Below are 21,739 nucleotides of genomic sequence, written 5' to 3' on the forward strand. Positions count from 1 at the left end.
TTAAATTTTTAGTACATAAATACTTAGTAAGTAATGTGGACCTAAAAAAGGTTTCAGCATAAGAAATGTCAGTTACTTTAATTACATGCATTCAAAATAATGCAAAAGCACCTTGAAGAATTTGTATTTCTATATTTTACCTTAATGAACATAATGTACATCAGCTAAACAAATTTAGATGATATTTGTTATTTTGGATGACATCTGAAATATCATGTACCTGAGCCAGTAAACTGGCTAAAAATAACATATCACAAGATCAACTGAAAATAAATGCCCTTGCAAAACAGTTAAGCTGGAATGGAATGCAAATGATAGCACTAAAATTTTTCTGCTATTTTATTCTAGTTTAAACTGACAAATTTCAAAAATCAACTAAAGCCTTTTTGTTTCTGTATAGGGAGTAGGCGAGGCCGTTTTATTCCTATCTAACTTTTTGGAGACTGAGTAGGCAGTTCAATCTCCACGGGTAACCAATCAGCGATAGCTGGCCCAAGGCCATCACTAATTAATTGGTAAGCACTGAAGAAGGCGACTAGCAAGTGCTGCCATCTCGTGGTCCCTAATCCTATCACAATATTTTTCATGTCTGAAAATAGTGTGGGTTCAATAGCTGATTTCCTTGAGTTTACGGGATGAAAAACCCAAGTTTCTGGGAGAAAAAACCCGCTTGCCATGCCAGAGATCGACTAACTCGGGAACTGGTCGAAAAAAGGCTTAGAAAATTTTCCCCTAGTCGGCGACTAGATTTGAATCATGAAATCTTTTTTCAGGTGGTCAAGCACTGTAGAGTGCAAACGCCACTTCTACTGAGCTACACAAACAAATTTTAGTAACAAAAATTATAGGGAAAAATTGAAATAATATGCCATAAGAATATATCAAACTTAGGCACTTTGCATGCAACTAACAAAGTTAACTACTGCAGTAATAAACAACATTACTTTAAAAGAATGCCAATACATCATTATCCGGAAATGATGATAAATCAGTTTTGTAATATACTGTTGTAAGTGGTTGTCAAATTAAAAATATCTCAATCCATCAGGTAAATAATGAAGCATTACACAATTCAGAATTGTAGTTTTGTATGTCAAAAATATCAATGTCCATTAGATGATTCTGAGAGCATCACTTATCTAAAATAATGTAGTCTGCACATCTTCACTAACCACACTCTTATAGAACTTCCAGAGTTGACCTTTTGTTCTCACCCTATTCATCATGTACTTAAAATTTCTTTTGTCAATCTTATAGACTGCCTTAGTAACTTATGTTTCTACCATGTCCCCCCCCCCCCCGCTCTCTCTCCTAGCTGTTAGCCAAACTCTGCAACCCATATACTCTTAATCTATCCTCATTGGGAACATTCCACAGACCTGTAACCAGCTTGGTCACTCGTCTCTGAATGTGACTAGTCCAAGTCCTGAACAAAAATCCAGAACGCAAGTATCATTAGTATTGGCTTTGTTCTTTTTCTCCAAAACAAAATATTCTGGGCTGTTTAGATCTCAAAAAACTTTTACTTTTTTCTAAATATAATCAATTAATTATAATATCACTCTGAAAGAAGGTCAAAGGTAGAAAACATCTGACTCATGCAAAAAGTTGTACATCTCTGATATCAATAATCAAAGAATCTCTTTCATCTACTACACAAAATAGTCCATAACTAATGACTATTATGCTTGTCATCAAGAGATCAGGAAATTTTTATACCTAATATCCCTCTTATTTTCAAAATTTCTGTTCTTGAGCTAATTTCACATCTTATAATCCCCCCCCTCCCATGTTTTTTGATAGGTCAGTTTAGTTTCCAAATTGTAGGCATTTTATTATACTATATTAAACAGCAGGGCTTTGCATATAGTCGCACCACACACACACACACAAGTCACACCAATTTATTCCACAAAAAAGGAAGACAATTCTAGACTGAAGTTTAGAAATGTCTGTGCCTGCAACAAGTCTTTCCAAAATAATAGTGCAAGTCCATTAAACAGCCAACTTCTGCACCACCAGAAAGCACCCCACCTAATCAGTGATGTGGAGTATAGATATGTGCACAGGAGACTTTTGCTTATGTCACCCTGCTATGGACAGATTTAGAAAAATGTAAGTAGATATCTTTGATTATGCATGAGTAAGTCGTGCCAAGCAAATTACAAACTGAGTTTTCTTTTCGTGTGAGAGAATAGGTAGCTTTTTTGCTTCAAGTGTAGGAATACAATGCAGCAAGGATAAAAGAATCTCTTGTCTGGAGTATATCAATTACATGTGTGGTTTCTGTTCCACGCCCTTTAATATAAGTACCATATCCTCAAAAGCCATTAAAATCCACAGCAAACAATTTCAGTTAAACTTCAAATAGCAATTAACTTTATAAATATTTAAGCCTTTTCTTCCCATGATTACTACTGAGGGAATAAATCATCCTATGCTTTATTATTTATAAGTATTTCACCTGTTTTGGATTTCTTCCTCTAATACTAATTATATTAGCATGGTATGTCTGTCCTTTGCTGCAACTTCAGTTTTCCTGTTGACGCTTCTTACACTGATGGTGCCTAAATTCAATTTCACTGGGATTGTTCCCATTGACTTACCACTGTTCACCTGATAGAAACAGCAGAGCTTTGTTTAACTAGGTAATAACCTAAACAGCAAAACATCAGATTATGTTGATACAGAAATTCAGCCAAGTCCCAAGTTGCCAACCCATCGTTTTTTTTAGTTCTAGATACATTTCTAGTAAAGGTACATTATAGGAAGATGAGACTGGATAATGAGTGACAACTCTGGTTCATTCTCCACATTGCTTAGAAGTTATGTAGAGGATGCCTCAAAGCAATCTAAGCTCTGCCCTTTAAACAACACACCATTTTTATTGGTTTGCAATATGGAACATTATGAAGGACATCAATTTTGCCAACCAATTAAATGAAGCAGAAAATATGCATAGTTAGCATTTAAGTCAATTTGTTCAAACTTACTTGATAATATGAAGTCAAATAATGATGTTTTCCTTATGAATGAGATGCTATAGTGCTATAAATCCATAGGTTGTAATCATCATTAGATACACATTAACTTGCTTCACATTGGAATTCTTTCTTATCAATTTGGATGTAGTAAGTGAAAGATTCCACCAGGAATCACATGAAGACCTAGATGTAAAGAAAATTTAATGAATTGAGGCACTCCCACCTCAATAAAAAATTATGGTCTTACAAGTTCAAGGATTAGAGTTCATATTCAGCCCTTGAAACCAAATGTACATATCTGAATTAATGTACTGATATCTGTTTTAATGCTTGGTGAATCTACAGCTACAATTGAATCCACGACCATGTACTGATAACATTAGTATTCTAGGTTAGCTATCTCCCCAAGGATGTGCTTAAGACAACAGGACATTGCTATAACCTTCACTTTGCTCAACTATCAGTCTCTGCACCATCAATTTTACCTATTTTATACAACAAGACAGGACTTCATATTAGTTTTATTAACAAATCTTTTCTCTGTGCACAGATTTGGTCACCTGGGTTTTTTGGAGATCAAGAGATGATGGAGAGGATCCAGGAACGAGTGACTAAGAACAGGACAATGGAATGCTCCCTATGAAAATAGACGAAGGTGTGTGTGTGGGGGGGGGGGGGGCTGTAAAGTTTAGCTAATAGGCAGAAAAGAGGTGACATAACAGAAACTTATAAGTTACTAAAGAGTTCTATAAGACTGACACAAAAGAAATTTTTCAATATATGACAAAAAGAGAGTGGTAGAGAACCAAGAGTCATCCCTGGAAGCTGTGAAGGAGTATGGTTAGTAAGGGTGTGCAGACTAGATTTTTTTTAATTTGGAAAGTGGTGAATATAAGTGGAATGGATTGCCAGAAATAGTTTATGAGTGCCCTAACAGTAATGATTTAAGGAGAGATATGATAGGTAGTGTGGGTGTCCTGCAGTAAGTCTTCCAGAGATACCCATATAATGAAAATAATAATTAAATTTAACTGTTGCCATTAACACCAGCTATTATAAGAACACTAGACACTATTATAAAGGAACAATAAATTAACACGATAACCACAGTAATTAACTTTAATGAAAAGAAAGTACAGATATTTCATCCTGAAAATAAGAGTACATCATCATCAGTGTATAGAAACAAGCAAATCAAAGGAAGAATGGGAATACAAAGTACATACAGCAGTTGGTGGTTTACCAATTTAAAACTGTTGCCAAGTGCTAGAAATTAATATTAATAAAAATTAAAATATTATTGAAAACTATTTTTGATGGTTACATAAGATAAGAATCTCCCAAACTTTTTGGGAGAGAGAGAGAGACAATCATTCTGATTCAGATTTGAACGATGTAAAAGGGATTCACAACTTTCTTTGAAAAGGCATTCATATTTAAACCTGCTTCTATAGAGAAGACAAGGTTTATCCTACTGGATACTGTGTTTAGTGTTAATGCTATGTTGTGCCAGATGGGACTTTTCAGGTTTCATGTATTCGATATGATATTGATGATCATTAACTTTTTTCGCAAAATGGCTGTATATACTTTGTATTCCTGTTCCTTTGATTTGCTTGTTTCTACATACTGATTATTTTCAGTAAGAAATATCTGTATTTTCTTTTCATTAAAGTTAATTACTGGTTATCGTGCAATTTATTGTTTATAGTATGCCACAGGTACCTTTAAAGATTAGTATTATAAAGGAAGACATCTGTCATGTTAAAAGAGAACAAGAAGTAATTTCCATAAGAAATCAGGAGTCATAATATTAATTAGCATGCTCTTTCATACTATGATGTTGTAATAGCTTCAGTTAGCTGTATATGTATATAAAGATAACCCAGACATGAAAATCAAAAAGTTCAGTTAATAATAACTTTAATTAAAAACTGCAGCAGCTATCTCCACAAGTATTTTACAATGAATGGTGATACCTCTCCTGTAATAAGGAAAGCGATTCAAAATATTGGTTGGTAATTCTTATCAACCTGGGCATTCACTCATCACATTTCCAGGACATTTCGTCAGTCTAGAGTACATCACTTACACAAAGTGTAGTTTCTGCTCCATGCCTCTTATATAGGTACTAACTCTCAACAGCTGCGAAAATCCAAATTCTTGGTTAAATTACAGATAACCATTAATTTCTTTTATATATCAACCCCTTTCTTCTGATGATCACTGTTGCCCTGAATAAATCATTCTTTGCTTATAAGTTTTTCACTTGTTTTAGTCTACATCCTTTAATACCAATTATATCAATGTCTATAATTCCTGTGCTGCAATTCCACTTGTTTTCTTGCCTAAATTCGATTTTATTGACATTATTGCATCATTTTGGTTCGAGGATACATAGTGGTCGGTCAGCAAATTAGTACTCCTGTAAAGTTGATGATTTTTGTCTGTTTTTATTGTGTTTTCCCTTAGAAAATTAGTGTTTTGTAGTATACAGTGTATACTACAGTGTAGATTTTAGTGTTTTATAGTGTATTTAGTATTTAACATATATTTCAATATTTAGTATTTGTTAAAATGGTGCCAAAAAAGGGCAAGAAATGCAATGCTAAAAAAAGCACTGCAGGCTAGCCCTGCTAATGAGGTTATTGTACACATGGAGGAGGTTAACAAAAATGAATTACAGGCCAAAATAGTGAAGTTGAAGCAGATCATCAGAGAGAGAGAGATGATGCGGGAATTGCAAAAAGTTGAGAAACATTTAAATGAGCACAGGGAGAAAAAGAAAAATGAACAGGAAAATAAGAAACAACAAAGCAAAGAAACAGGTAAGTCAGGAAATAATGGAAATCAGGTAAGTGACATTGTTAGTAAAAAGAAAGAAGTTATTCGGTATGGTGACTCTATAATAAACATGCTATAGATGAACGAGTTATAACATTGAGCGAAATTCCTGGAGTGAAAATTAAAAATATAACGCAAACAATTCAAAAACAGAAAAGAAAAGTAAATGAAATCATAGTAGTAGGTACGAACGATTTAACTGGTGATAAGTTAAGTATGAGAGAGGACATGAAAGGGTTGTTGGAAGAGTGAAGAGTGAGAATATGAAAATCGTTAGTATTTTACCTCGCTATGATAAAAATGAATTAAAAAGAAGGGCTATGATGGCAAACAATTCGATGCATACGCTTAAACTCCATAAACTCTTCATAAACTTACTCACTTGGGAAGTGACTAAGTTTATGAAGGAATGGATGCGAGTTTGAGGGAAGATTGGATTTGTATAAGAGGGGATGGCCTACACCTGAATGCGTTTGGTATCAGGAGTCTAGAAAAAGTAATAACTGGTATGAGACCTAACACAGAGAGTCAGGGAAACTAAATTATAAAGGGATGAATGGTATGAATGTGAATGTAAGAGCGACAATGTTATATAACTGTGTTAATGACGGGAATGGGCTTTGTTGTGGAAATGTTGACGAGGGTTTGTGTTCGTCCAGTTCGGACCTATCATATGTGTGCAAAGATGTCTACATGTGTAAGGCATTAGAGAATAATAGAGATCTGCAAGTTGTCCAACTGTATCAGGCAGACTGCAAACAAGACAATACAAAAGAACGAACAGGTAGATTATTATGTCTGTACACAAATGCTAGGAGTATCAGAGATAGAGTTTGTTGCCTTAGTCAATATGTTGCAACCTCACATTGTAGGTATTAGTCAGACCTGGCAATCAGAATCAGATCTACTAACTGGTATCGAGTGTCATGGATACAGTATTTTTAGGAAAGATAGAGAGGATATCGGAAAACTTGAATACAGTTAGAGTTGAGACCTATGATTGCAGTAATACTACTAACAATATTTCATGTGGCTGCAAGTTTGAAGTCATCTGGTGTGAGGTGGAATCTAACAAGACTAATTACATAGTGGGGTTCTGTTACAGACCTGGTGGATCGGTTGCTAGTGATGAAGAAATGCATCATCAAATAGAAAAGATGAGCATGAAAAGAGTAATCATAATGGGAGACTTTAATTATACAAATATTGATTGGGTAGCGGTAGAATCTCATGAGAAGAATGAAAATGCATTTATTGAGCTCTTGTGGGACAACTTCCTCAAGCAGCATGTGATAGAAGGAACTTGAGGTCAAAGAGTGTTAGATTTGATTATGTTGTCAGAGGGCATTTCAGTTAAAGATGTAACTATTCTGCCTCCAGTTGGTGACAGTGATCATGCGGTACTCACTTGGGAAGTGACTAAGTTTATGAATGTTCCATTCAGAAAAGGTTGCATGCTGAACTACAAAGCAGGAAATTATGACCAACTGAGGAGTACACTGAGTTCAGTAGAATGGGATTGTTTGCTGGATGGAAAGAATACCGACAGTGCATGGGAAGCATTTAAACAATATTTAAATGATGAGATATCAGAATGTGTCCCGAGAATTCGAAGAATAAATATCAAATGGATATGTAATCTTATTAAGCAAGAGATTCATAAAAAAAGGACGATGTGTAAGGAATCCCGTTTGCATAAGGATGACATCTGTTATGAACATTATAAACAGGCTAGAATAGTCATAACTGTTGTACAGAAAGCAAAGTCTGAGTATGAAAAGAAACTGGCTCTGCGTGCTAAAGACAACCCACAGCAATTCTATCTATACGCTGGAAGTAAAAGATAGAATCAATATGAAAGAATAACTCTTCTAAATCCAGATGGTGTGAGGGTTACAGATGCAGAAGAGGTTATTCAGTTAATGAGTGCACATTTCGTTAAAAGCTATCAACCTGGTGAACGCAACATCGAGCTCACTGTTACCTCTTCACTAAATGAAGAAACAGGTGTGTGAGGCCATGGTATTAGAGCTGCTGCACAAATTAAATAAGAATTCAGCAATAGGGACTGATGGAATATCAGCATGTGTTCTAAAAGAGTGTTCAGCTGAACTGGCCATTTCTTTGACCAGGATGTTTAATATGAGTCTCAGAACAGGGAAGATTACACAGGAATGGAAGGCATGTATGGTAATTCCATTGCACAAGGGTGGTGCAAAAACCAATGTATCCAACTATCGACCAATTAGTATCTCAGGAGTGGTGTGAAGATTTTGGAAAAATTGGTTAGGGCCTGCATTCAGAAATGGGTTGACAGTGAGTCTCTACTTTGCAATGAACAACATGGGTTTACTAAGGAAAGGTCATGTTTTAGCAACTTGCTTACATTCTATAACAATGTTACCATTGAACTAGACAAGGAGAATGGATACACCATGATACTTTTGGATTTCGCTAAGGCTTTTGACAGATTACAGCATGGTAGACTGTTGCATAAATTGGAGAAAATGGGTTTGGGTTATACAATATTAGCATGGATAAAAGGATGGTTGACTGACAAACATCAAAAAAGTGGTATATGGGGGGAATATGAGTCTGCAAGGTTTAAGGTAACAAGTGGTGTAACACAAGGATCAGTGCTTGGTCCACTGTTATTCAATCTGTACATTAATGCTATTGGGAAGGATTTGACAAGTGACATACAGCTATTTGCTGATGATGCAGTGATAGATAGGGCAATCAGGAATGCTGCTGATATGCAGTCTTTGCAAAATGATTTGAATAGGCTGGAATTGTTGGCATGGGAAAACGGTGTCAGTTCAATGTCAATCAAAGTCATTCACTTCGGCATGATTAATAACCAATGTCATATTATATTGGTGGGATTAGGCTAAAAGAAACTGATGAAGCCTGGGATCTTGGAGTGTTAATAGATGGGAAGATGAAGTTCAGGTACCATGTGGCAAAGATTGCAAATATAACTCAAAAGATAATTGCAATGCTGAAACGAACGTTCACATATAAAGATAAGGATGTTATTTGCTCTTTACAAGGCTTTGATAAGACCTCACTTGGACTATTGTGAGCAGGTCTGGTCTCCTGGTTTCCATTGTGATTTTGATATATTGGAGAGAGTATAGAGAGTGTTAAGAATGATATCAGGGATTGTGGAATACTGATTATGAAGACAGATTGAGAATTTGTAGACTGCAGACACTAGCAAACAGGAGAGAGGGATGATATGATTGAGACTTAAACTTCTAAAAGGGTCATACAGGATTTCAATTGATGGAATTTTTCAATTTATGGAGGGTGGGGAAAGTGAGAGAGGGCATCCTTGGAAGCTGAGAATGAAGGCCGCCAAGAAGGGTGTGAGGGGTAGATTTTTCTCTCACAGGGTGGTGCATGATTGGAATGGATTACCTTTAGATGTAGTGAGTGCAAGCAGTGGGAATGAATTCAAGAATAAGTATGATAGCTGGTGTGTGTAGTATGTGGCCTTCCCGAGTCTCTGACTCCCTGGAGGTCTCTCTTAATAATAATTATAGTTATCCAGTCAAGCCTTCAATTCTTTGCAATTGGGTAACCTATTTCCTCTTCGGCCATACATTATATATATCATGGTAAATAGCTTTGCTTCAGTGTTCTGCACCTACCCTGTTTCTTCTCTATACATAAATTATCTCTTTCTGCCTTAAAATTCTATCCATATTTTTGCTGATGATAGCACACCTCATTCTGCTTCCAAATCCTGCAGTGCTCAAACATTCCAAGATTCAAAGTTTTCCAAAACCCACAAACGTTAAACTCAACATTGCCATGCTATCCTATAATGGGGTAGACGCATACAAAGTACAATTATGAGTAAGTCCACAAAAAGGACAGACCTTAAGACAAGGCCAACCGTTCTCCATCAGCAGAAATCTCCTACTAGAGGCGGAAGACTGACAGACGGGCACAAGGCATATTTAGTGTCTTTCAGGTCATGAGCGTGATATCGCTGTTGAAAGTCAGAATGTAGAAAATAGTGATATGAGAGATATGAATAGTAATATTTGTGAGGTAGTACCAGATAGCTGTGAGAGCAGCATTGAAAATGAGAATGAAAGTAAAAATACAGAATGAATGAATGGTTTAACGGATAATAAAAATGATGAGATTGATGCAATGAGTGAGATCGATGGTTGCGCGGAGCGATACATAGGGCGAATCGACAGCTGGAGTGTTTGCAAAAATGTTTACCAAGTGTACCAACTAATAAATGGCAAAAGTATGATAAGAAAAATAAGAGTATTATCGTGAGTGTAAACAAAATGAAAGAGCGAGTGTTGTATGGAGATTCTTTAGTAAGAGGTGTGATAGATGAGAGTTCGACAAAATCATACCAACCTGGTGCAAACATTAAGGATGTAAGCGAGTCTATTAGAGTGCAAAAGCAGAGGATAAAAGAATTGATAGTAGTAGCAGGAACGAATGATTTGAAAGTAGACAAAATGGCTATGAGAGAGGACTTGAAGGAATTACTTGAGGTAGCAAAAGAGAAGAGTGAGAGAGTGAGGATGGTGAGTCTATTGCCGCAGTATGACAGTGAAGAGTATAGAAGGAGGGCCATAATTGCTAATGACTTTATGCGAAGATTATGCAGGAGCAGTGGTATGGAATTTGTGGACGTGTGGAGTGAGTTCGATGGGTGAAAGGATTTATATAAGATGGATGGCTTGCATTTAATTGGATTTGGTGTACGGAGACTTGAAAAGGTGTTGTTGAATGAAGTGGATGTGCAGAATGGGAAACTCGAGTTATTAATGGGGGGGTGAGTAGATATGCAGACTTTAGGGAGACAGTTGAGTGTATGAATGTGTGTAATATGCCCAAGCGAGTATGAAGGACAACAAACCAGAATGGGATAGTTAGTATAACGCATCAAAATAGAGATGGGACAAATGGGCTTCTGCAATTCATGTATACTAATGTCAGAAGTGTTAGGAACAAGAAGGAAGAATTTTTGGCCTTGGTTGGCACTTCCAGGCCACAGGTTATTGGCATCAGTGAAACATGGCTGACAGAAGATGATATAGCTAGTGGGATTGAATGTGAGGGGTATAGTGTGTTCAGGAGTGACAGGGAGAATAAAATGGGGGAGAGGAGTGTTACTGATGATAGCTGATGAGCTGCAGCCAAGGAGAATAGAAGTTGAACTGCAGGATAGAGAAAAGAGCACATTTGAGGCTATTTGGTATGAGATTGAGGCTAGCAGAACAAAATATACAATTGGGTGCTGCTATAGACCAGGTGATGGAATAGATGGTGGAGATAGTATGCATAAACAAATAGAAGAAATGAGTGGAAGAAGGGTAATTATTATGGGATATTTCTACTATGGTAACATTGATTGGAAGGAGGAGAAGACACGTGGGAGGATGGAATTGGATTTTATTTTGTTATTAAGGGATAACTATCTGCGACAGCATGTAATGGAAAATACTAGGGATCAGAGAGGGCTCGACCTAGTAATTGCATCTGAGAATTTGGCTGTAACAAATATGATCACGTTGCCACCAATTGGTGAGAGTGATCATAGGGTCTTGACTTGGGAGGTGGCTAAATGTGAGAATTTACAATTAAGACAGGGTACATGTGGAATTATCAGGCTGGTAAATATGACAAGCTTAGGAGTTTGATTGGTTCAGTGCCATGGCATGTAAAACTGCAAAGGCTGGATGGTGATAGTGCATGGGAGGTAGTTAAGAAGTGTTTGCAGGAGGCAATAGCTGATTGTATTCCTAGAGTCTGAATAATAAATCAAGTAGAGATGAATAATACCATTAAGCTTGAGCTGAAAAAAAAAAAAAAAAAAAAAAAAGAAAAAAAAAAAAAAAAAAAAACTGTAGAGGGAATTTAAGGAGAAAGGTGACCGGCAGGTACACGAACGTTATAAAGCGCAGGCCAGAAGGGTAACAAGTGTGGTAAGAACAGCAAAAGCGGATTATGAAAGAACATTAGCCATGTAGGCTAAAGAGAATCCCAAACAGTTTTTTCGATATGTTGCAAGTAAAAGAAACAATGTATACCGCAGAATGATTTTAAAGAATGCCAATGGTAGGGAGGTAACCGAATCAGTTGATACATTGGAATTACTGAGCGAGCACTTTGCAAGAGTATATCACCCAGGTGGTGATATTGCAGGAAAGAAAGAACCAACAGCTTATATGGGAATTGTGGTGAATGAAGTGGAGGTGAATAGTCTATTGCAAAACCTCAATGTCAATACATCTGTGAGATTGGATGGTATACCAGCTCGTGTCGTACTTGAAGTGGCTAAAGAATTGTCAGTGCCCTTGACCATTTTGTTTAATTTGAGTCTCGGGTCTGGGTTAGTCCCAAGTGGGGAGAAGGGAAAATAGTTCCACTGCCTAAAGGAGGTTTCAAGACTGCTGTTGTAAATTACCGACCGATCAGCATATCAGGAATTGTTGTCAAGGTCTTAGAGAAAATAGTCAATAGGAAAATACAGGATTGGATAGATGAAAATGGATACTGTATGGGGGACAGCATGCTTTGTGAATGGTAGATCATGCCTCAGTAACTTGCTCATTTTATAACATAGTGATGGTTGAACTGGATAAGGGTAATGGGTTCACAGTGATTCAACTGGACCTTGCTAAGGCCTTTGACAGGATACCACACGAAATTCTAATTGGTAAATTGCAGCATATGGGGATGGATATAGGGTTGGTGAGATGGATAGGGGGGTGGTTGATAGAGAGATATCAGAGAGTGGTTTATTCAGGAGTAGAATCCAGAAGACCACCTGTGACTAATGGTGTGCTGCAGGGTTCTGTTCTTGGACTACTACTGTTCAATTTGTTCATTAATGATATAGGAAAGGATCTGAGAGGAACTGTTCATTTGTTTGCTGATGATGCAAAGTTGGGTAGAGAAATAGTGAATGCATAGGATGTCAAAATTTTGCAGGATAATTTGAATAGTTTGGATTACTGGGCTAAGGAGAATGGATGTCAATTTAATGTGGCAAAATGTAAGGTTATGCATTTTGGGGTGAAAAGATTAGCAGCAGTATATTATATTGGTGGAACTGTACTCCAGGAGATTGATGAGGCCAGGAATTTGGGAGTGTTGGTGAATAGGGAGTTGAAGTTTAGGGGGCACATCGCAAAAGTGGCTAAATCAGCTCATCAAATCACTCGGTTGCTGAAAAATACTTTAACAGGAGAGACAAACAGGTTATTTTCCTTTGTATCGAGCCTTGATAATACCCCATCTAGACTACTGTGCCCAGATATGGGCACCAGGGTTTCTTCTTTATGGGGAGGAGGTGGAGAGGATCCAGAGACGTGTGGCCAAGATGATAGCAGGTCTATGGAATGAACCTTATGAGAACAGGTTGAAGATTTGTGGGTTGCAGAAATTGGTTGATAGGCAGAAAAGGGGTGATATGATTGAGACATTCAAATTACTGAAGGGTTTCTATGAGATTAATTCAGAAGATATTTTTGAGAATAGGACTGGTGGTGGGAGGACTAGGGGCCATACATGGAAGCTGGGCAAGAGTGTGGGTAGGAAGGGTGTTAGAGCTAGGTTTTTTACTTGGAGAGTGGTGAATGAGTGGAATAAGCTGCCGGAATATGTTGTGGGTGCCATGACTGTAAATAAGTTCAAGGCGAAGTATGATAGATACTGTGTGAATGTCAAATAGTTGTTCTTGACATGATGTTAGGGGCTCCCTCGATGAGTCTATTGACTCCTTGGAGTTGCCCATAATAATAATAATAATAATGAGGACAAGATGACATTTACACCTTAGATGAAAAAACGTGGGTTCTGATCATATCTAGGATGTCAGAAATCTTTCTAACTGCTTTTCAATTAAAAGCAAATTAGCCAGTCTCACATGGAAATGGCATGATCTTTCTATCCAGATAATGATTTTAACTCCACAATACAAAACCAGATAGGCTCGGTAATATTTTCACACTACTAATTCTGCTCTCTAGAAAAAAACTCAGTTATCCAGGAAAGATCAAATGTCCCTTCTAGGATTGACATTTGTCTCTATCCATTTCTGGTATTACTTCTCATATGTATAACAAGTGATCTAATCCACTCAATACAGTTCTAACATTTAGGGTGGTACACCAAAACTTTTCAAAAAATTCTTTATGCCATTCAAAAGATGACAATTAAGTTAATTGATCATCCCCTCTCCTACAGACTTCACTCCAATCAACACTCTCTCTTGCAAATACTGTGTCTTCAAATTTCACTGTAGGCATGGATATTTGTGAATGTATTTAGGTGGTAATGCATTTCATCATGTGTGAAACCACCATCCCCCTGATTACTGGAAGTCCCTGAATGGATTGAAAAGATTCGATTTTATTCTTTAGAGCAATTTTTCTAGATTCTAGTTTCTCTTACATCTCATCTACTTCCATTCTCTTGAGTCTAATGAACTGAAGTGGATTGGACAGGAAGGGTGTTGTTCTTCTCTGCCCAAGTAGTGAGTTTTATTATGGAACAGCAAACATTGGTAGATATTCATCAAACATGCAAATTGAGCTTACAGTCACTGACATTTAATTTAATATGTTATCAATATATCTTAAATCCGCTAAGGAATCCTTACTTATAGCCATTTCATCTGGATGACTACATACTCCAGTGAAGCCAAAATGGCTACAGTGACTTAGTTTGAATCTCTCTCTCGATGTATCAACACTGACAGTTTGACTTCCAGAAAAACTAATCTAAGTCTAAATATTGTGTCTTGTATACTTAGTTTTTTCAACTTCTGCAAAAAGCATTACTTTTATATTTATGGATGCTTATATACAGGTTTCCACAAAATTATATTTTAATAGCAGATATTTATTCTCATCTCTTAATTGAAAATTGAAGAGATGAGAATAGCAATATTGTGAATAGCAGTTTTGAGAATGTTTTTTTTTTTTGTTTAAAACAAAACTAGACAGTAATTACTTGCTATTTCAAATCCTCTGTATAATCTTGTATCCTTTTTTTGAGAGATGTGAACGTCAAGAAGAGTGACATGGGAAAATTTCAAAATGAGAAATTAAAAACTGCAAGTTATCTGCATCTGTAATTCACTGAAGATATTAACATGAGTATCAATGAAAAATAAATGGAAGTAGAAAAATTGTATAAGTACCAGATCGACAAAACAGGCGTCACTGAAACAAAGAATACAAAAATAAGAGAGATTATTATTATTATTATTCCTGACACCTCCAAGGAGTCCGAAGACTCATAGTGGGAGGACACCTACAACTGTCTCAACCACTACACCGAGCCTCTACGAATCATCTCCATCAATGCCATCTACTGCCCACCTCCTCTACTGCCACCACAATTAGTATGCTATGTCTGTAAATTGCATGTGTTCTGAAGGGCTGATTTGTCTGTATGCGGGATGAAAAATCAGAGTTTCCAAGAGAAAAACCCCTGCTACCGACGCATGAGATCGGCTAACTCACCTTCGATTGAAAATCGTCCAGATAAAGATTCCTCCCGTCGCGACAAGAATCGAACTTAGGCCTATTCCAATCGAAGGGCGCAGTGTACCGTCGTTCTTCCAACTGCGCTACGGAGATCTAAGTTACAAATAAAATATTCAGGCAATAACAATCAACGAAAATAAAGAGTACTGTCTAGCCACAGATGTGAGACTCTTCTTCTGTGCCTGGCAGAAGTTGAATCCATTCCGATAATAGGGTAATCATTGATGAGTGTTTATTATTATATGTTGGAAAATTAGCTTTTCTTTTATGAAAATTTTAGTATTTAAAGTGGTAACTATTTAGATTGTACAACAGTTGAAAAATTTTACATATAAAGTATGTGATTTTGCATATTAGTGAAGAATTTGTATATCACCTTATTCCTTTCTCCCCTTCAACACGAATTGACTCTTCTTGGAACTGTGCCAGTCAAGGTTCTTGCATCTGGGGTCAGACAGTAGCTATATTATTCAACACTAATATGAGGTGAGAATAATCTTAAATGGTAGGCAATATCAAGTAGAGTGATGTGGGCAAATATCAGAGTGAGGCACTAGACAATGAGACTTATTTATGCCAATGGACCCACAGAACGTTCTACTAAAGAAGAAGTGGAGAAATATTTTCATGCATTAGAGAAGGCAGCTGACACAATGAAAGAAGAAATAATCATTATTGCAGATCTAAACAGTAGAGTAGGAAATGATTTGTAATCATTCTTACTCTGTTGTTTTTACATAATAGTAAGTAATAATAATAATAATGGCAAGTACCTGTGGATTTCTGTTCAGATGGATTAGGTATTACTAACATCACGTTCTAACATAAAAATTTTGCACAAATTTACATCGACAGAAGATGTAAGAAAAGTCTCAATACCATTACTGACAGCAGTTCTGAAATTGGAAGCAATCACCATTTAGTTTTAAGTGAGATAAAATTGAACATCATACTGAAAGAAATGGTATATAAGAAAGTTTTAAAATAAATTAAAGTTGAGCAGCATTCAGATGTGAGCCGCTGAATTGAAAGAGAAAAAAATTAAAGAATTTGAAAATAATGACCAAACCTTGGAGATTCAGTGGCAACCGTGAAGAAACCATTGACTGATTAAGCCAGAGAGGCATATGGTGAAGTCTGCAAGGACAGAATATTCAGAACTTAGGAAGTTAAAGAGGCAGTCAAGGAAAAGAAGAAAGCATATTGAAAGTTCCTGTCAAATAAGTCAGTTTGTGCTCTTACAGAATACAGAGAAACATGTAAGAAAGCAAAGCACCTGTGTAAAATTTGCTAAACAAAACTCATGGGAAGACTTTGGTAAGAACATTGAAAATAAATATCAAGAAGGTGGTAAATATTATGGAGGCCACTGAGAAAGCTCAGAAATGGAGGAAACAGTACTGTAAAAGCAATTAGAGATGATAAAGGGGACATGAAAAATGAAGATAAAGATATTCTTGAACTATGTAGTAATTACTTTGAAAGATTGTTAAATGAAACCAGTAGTGACAGCAAGGTGGGAAAACGCTCAACAGGCATGCAATCAGGAATACATATCAATACTTGAAGTAGAAAAGCCATAAAAACTTGAAATGTGTAAGGCAGCTGGAGTAGATGAAATTTGACCAGAAATGCTGAAATATGGAAGTATCAAAATTTTACAGTGGCTACACTGATTATTCAGAAAGCCTGGTCAGATGGTCAAATTCTAGATGACTGAGTACAGCTCTCATATTATCAATCTATAAGAGGGAAAATAAGCTCTGTACTTCTCACATTTAGTTTATTTTCCTAATAAATGTTCCTGGTAATATTTTTGCAAGTATGCTGAGAAACAACTAAGAAAAACTGTGGAAGGGAGCATGGTGAAGAACAAGCTGAATTCAGATGCTGTAAGGATCAGATTTTCACTTTAAGACAAACAGTTTAGAAATCATGGAACATAATAAGGATCTGTTTATAAGTTGAATAAATTTGGAAAAAAGCATATGACAAGAGAAAAGCTATTCAATAACACTACATTTATACAGTGTAAATGAAACATTATATCAAGCAATCTAAATTTTAAGTCAGCAGTCAGAACTGCTGACTTACAAGGATGTATATTATCACCACTACTATTTGTCATCAATATGGATCGCATTACGAAGGAAAGTGGTATTACACTTGACAGCAAAAATTGGAGATGTTAATCTCAGCTCTTTAGCAGATGATGTTATACTTCTAAATGAATCCAGTACAAGTCCGCTTGATTTCCTGACTAAATGGAATAAATGCTGTAATAAATTTAGTATGAGAATCAGCATTATAAAGACAAAGACAATGAAAATTGGCAGAAATACTGAAAACATGAATGGAGAATCGAACAGGAACAAGTAAAACATTTCAGCTATTCAGGCACAATTTTTAGTGAAGTTGGTAAATTAAATTTTGAAAGAGACAGCAAAATTAGTAAAACAGGTATGGTAGGATATCAACTGAATACATTTATATGGAATAAGAGAGAAATTAGTCAAAACACAAAACTAGCTGTATAAGACAGCGTTCAAACCAATTTTAACTTATGGATCTGAGAGCCGGGTTAAAAATAAAACGATCAAAGACTGGAGACCACAAATATGAGAGTTCTGAGAAAAATTAAGGGAATGAGCATTCTTTAAGAGATACTCGTGCCATGAGAGATTTTCTTTAATTCACAAGAAAAACATAATATCTTATGGTTAGAAACAAGCTTACTTCATTTGATCGCTGGAAATTTAAACATTTGTTTAAAGAGAAAGCTGAGGCCTTAGCTTTACTGTCCAAACTTAAATTAGAATGACTGCCTCTCTATCTAAGATATGGGAAAGATATTCTAATCACACATCACTAAAAGTTTTTTTTTAATAGAATTAACGAATAATTAATAATACCATGTTTTATCAGTTATACCATTGCATTGTTTTATGTACATCATCATTCAGCTTTTATCGTTTCAAATCAATCCATTGTGGGGTGCTTAAGAGTCAAAGCTGTATAGGGTCAAAACTGAGAGGAGACCTCCACATAGCCTTTAAAGGAATGCGGAGAACCGACAAGGGCTTCTGACCTAATGTCCAATACTCTCCTTCTCGTGGTGCACCCTGTTGAATATCTACATGGATACTGAACAATCGAGGATGGGCTGGCAATTTGGGATTTAGCCAACCAAATTGTATTCTTATTGGCTTAAACACCAACATACAAAATTATGGTACAACATGACAAAATTTCATGGCGGCTGGGGCATCGCCCAGTTACACAAGGGCCCCTGTTGGTTTCATCAGGGAACCAGAGCGAACAGCAAAAAGTCAGCTACTGGAACAAATTTGAAAGCACACCCCCAACTCAACATCACCAGAGTCAAAGATCGGTACTATCAACATAAGATGCCTGAATGGCAAAGAAATGAAGCTAGTTGAGGAATTAGATAAGTACCAGATCGACATAATAGGGGTGACTGAAACAAAAAAAAAAGACAAAAACTGGTGAGATCTTTCTGAGCAATATTCAGGCAATAACAATTAAGGAAAAGAAGGAGTAGCCATAGTATTCAACACAAAATACGAGGCTAATCTTCTTGAATGGCAGGCAATCTCAAGTAGAGTGATGGGGAAAATATCAGAATGGGAAATTGGACAATGAGACTTATTTCTGCCTATGGTCCCACAGAAGGTTCTACTAAGGTAGAAGTGGAAGAATTTTTTGAGGCTTTAGAAAAAGCAACTGACACCATGAAAAATGAAAAGTTGGTCCTTGTTGGGGATCTAAATAGAAGAGTAGGAAATGATTGTTAGCCATACAAAAATATTTTGGGAAAATTTGGAGGAAAGAGCAAAGCTAATAATAATGGCAAATACTTGTTGGATTTCTGCTCAGGACATGGACTGGTTATTACTAACACCATGTTCCAACATAACAATGCGCACAAATTCACATGGAGAGAAGAGGCAAGGAATAAGAAAAGTCTCATTGACTATGTTATTGTTGATAGTGATGTTTTCTCCCTGGTGCAGGACACCAGAGTGTACAGAGGATCTCAAATTGGAAGTGATCACTATTTAGTCTTGAGCAAGATAAAACTGAATTTCATATTGAAAAGAATAACATGTAAGAAAGTTTTAAAGCGAATAAAAGTTGAGCAGCTCTCAGATGTGAACTGTAGACTAAAATAAACAAAGCTTATTGAAGAAAAAATGAAAGAGTTTGAGAACAGGAACCAAACCCTGGAGATTCAGCAGCAAGCCTTGAAGAAAACCCTGATTGATTCAGTCAGAGAGACATGTGGTGAGGTTGTGGGCAAGGATAGAAAAATCAGAACTCCCTGGTGGACACGGGAAGTTAAAGAGGCAGTGAAGGAAAAGCAGAAAGCATATCAAAAGTTCCTGGCAAATAACTCAGATTGTGCCCTTAGAGAATACAGAGACAAATGTAAGAAAGCTAAACACTGTGTAAAACAAGATAAACAAACGTCATGGGAGGAATTTGGCAAGAACATAGAAAATAAATATCAAGAAGGTGGCAAAATGTTCTTGAGGTTGTTGAAGAAGCTTAGAAATGAAAGAAAGAGTGCTGTAAAAGGAGTTAGAGATGATAAAGGTAACATGAAAACGGGAGAAAGAGATATTCTTGAACGATGGAGTAAATACTTCGAAAAATTGCTAAATGAAAGAAGCAGTGATAGCACAGTGGTAAAAAACACTCAACAGGCACACAGTCAGGAATACATATCCATACTTGAAGTAGAAAAAAAGCCATCAAAGGCTTGAAATGTGGAAAAGCAGCAGGAGTAGATGATATTCGACCAGAAATGCTGAAGTATGGTGGTATAAAAGTCTTACAGTAGCCACACTGCATAGTTCAAAAGACCTGGACAGAGGGGCAAATTCCCGATGATTGGAGTAGAGCTCTCATAGTACCCATATGTTAAAAGGGAAATAAAACTGAATGTGTGAGAATTACAGAGGTATTTCCCTACTGAGTGTTACTGGCAGGATTCATGCAAGTATATTTGAGAAATGGTTGAGAAGGATTGTGGAAGGAAAGCTTGGTAAAGAACAAGCTGGATTCAGACCAAATAGAGGCTGTCAGAATCAGATCTTCACTTTACGACAAATAGTTGAGAAAGCATGGGAATATAACAAAGATCTGTATTTAAGTTTTGTTGATCTGGAAAAGGCATATGACAAGGTGCCAAGAGAGAAGCTATTCAATACTCTACATTTATAGTGTGTCAATGGGGGCATTATATCAAGCAATACTTAGTCTTTATTTGAATTGTAAGTCAGCAGTTAGAATTGAAGGAAGTACAGGAAGATGGTTTAATGTTAAATCTCGTGTGAGACAAGGATGTACATAATCCGCTCTGTTATTCATTATCTATATGGATCACATTACGAAGGAAAGTGGTATTAAAAATGATATCAGAATTGGAGATGTTAATGTCAGCTCTTTGCTTTATGCGGACGATGTTATACTTCTAAATAAATCCGCTACAAGTTTGCAAGATTCTTTGACTAAATTGAATAACTGTTGTAATAGATATGGTATGAAGGTCAGCAATAAAAAGACAAAGACGACGAAAATAGGTAGAATCGTTGAAAATGTCAACTGTGTTGTGAATGGAAAACCTGTGGAACAAGTAAAACATTTCAGCTACTTAGGCACGATTTTTAGTGAAGATGGTAAATTAAATATGGAAATAGATAACAGAATCATCAAAGCTGGTATGGTAGGAAGTCGATTAAATAAATTCATATGAAATAAGAGAAAAATTAGTTGTTGGAACACTAAATTAGCTGTATATACAAGACAGTGTTCAAACCAGTTTTAATTTATGCATCTGACAGCTGGGTCAGAAGTACTTGACCAAAGACTAGAGACCACAGATATGAGAGTCCTGAGAAAGATTAGAGGTGTGAAAAGACGGCATCAATGAAAAAAACAAGGATATATGGAATGAATTTGAGTTCGTCAGCATCCAGGAATGCGTTAGCAGAGCTAATCTCAGGTGGAATGGTCACTTAAACAGAATGGGCGAGAAAAGATTAGCAAAACAAGTGTTCTCTGCCAGGTTGGCAGGAAAACAACCAGAGGAAGACCAAGATATAGGTGGATTGATATGGCACAAAGTGCCTTAGACGATAGAAATATAAGATCTGATAATGTTGGAGTCTTGACAAGTAATAGACTGATTTGGAGGAAAATTGTAGATAGGAAGTTAGTAATGATGTAAATTTTTCATGCAGTACTATCATATCCTGTACACCCCTTGAGGGTACCTGTCAGGAATTTGATGATGATCAATCCATTGCTTGCATTCTACCTTGTAATTAACTATTGCTGCCACTGATG

At 36.4% G+C, this 21,739-nt stretch overlaps 1 protein-coding gene across 3 annotated transcripts in view; it reads right to left on the minus strand.

Annotated features, from left to right (window-relative positions):
• Positions 1-21,739, minus strand: part of LOC150110032 (clathrin heavy chain 1-like) — a 244,312-nt gene that overhangs the window by 76,735 nt on the left and 145,838 nt on the right. The gene's annotated exons all lie outside the window — the stretch shown is intronic.

Source organism: Typopeltis vanoorti, chromosome 1 (assembly GCF_054136105.1).
Source record: "Typopeltis vanoorti isolate ZY-2024b chromosome 1, IOZ_Tvanoo_1.0, whole genome shotgun sequence".
Classification (NCBI taxonomy): Eukaryota; Metazoa; Arthropoda; class Arachnida; order Uropygi; family Thelyphonidae; genus Typopeltis; species Typopeltis vanoorti.